Source organism: Halyomorpha halys, unplaced genomic scaffold (genome assembly GCF_000696795.3).
Source record: "Halyomorpha halys isolate HHAL.00 unplaced genomic scaffold, Hhal_1.1 Scaffold532.1, whole genome shotgun sequence".
Classification (NCBI taxonomy): domain Eukaryota; kingdom Metazoa; phylum Arthropoda; class Insecta; order Hemiptera; family Pentatomidae; genus Halyomorpha; species Halyomorpha halys.
The window spans coordinates 100,832-101,332 of NW_027104827.1; the positions used below are offsets into that span (position 1 = coordinate 100,832).

Here is a 501-nt window from a genome sequence, read left to right on the forward strand (position 1 = left end):
AATAACTTATATCTACTTTAAAACTAAAGGAGCTTACCTGTCAATTACGAGACGCAGACAGTAAGCCTATCAAAGGTAAACTGACGCGGGGATGTCTGGTCAGGAAGAGAGGGGATTCGACAGAATGTTCGAATCATCTGTTGAGAAATTTCCCTGATTCTAATCAACATTATGTATAACTTAACCTACTATGATTTTTTATCTGCGTGTTATTCCATTGTTTATTTATGAACCAGGGAATTTACGAAAAAGGTCAATGTCCTCCATTATTCAGGATTGGTACTTCTGAAGCCTTCCGGAAGATTAATCTATAAATAAAGAAGTCCCAGAACTAAAGAAAAATATTATCATCGTATATTTAAATATTCTTAAAATTGAATAAATCGCTTATGTTCATGTTTTCTTTACTTATTTAAATTTCTTATGTTTGTGAAAGTAGTAAAAATCTCCTGATTCACGGGTTCAGATAATTCTGCTATGGTATTTTATTCTTAAAGGATT

The 501-nt window shown here is 32.1% G+C and overlaps 1 protein-coding gene across 1 annotated transcript in view; it reads right to left on the reverse strand.

Annotated features, from left to right (window-relative positions):
* LOC106683973 (lysophosphatidylserine lipase ABHD12) overlaps positions 1 to 54 on the reverse strand; it is an 83,524-nt gene extending 83,470 nt beyond the window's left edge. Inside the window, exon 1 of the mRNA XM_067045566.1 lies at positions 38 to 54. The gene's annotated coding sequence lies outside the window, so the exon portion shown is untranslated. The remainder of the gene's footprint in view (positions 1 to 37) is intronic.
* Positions 55 to 501: the final 447 nt, after the last annotated feature.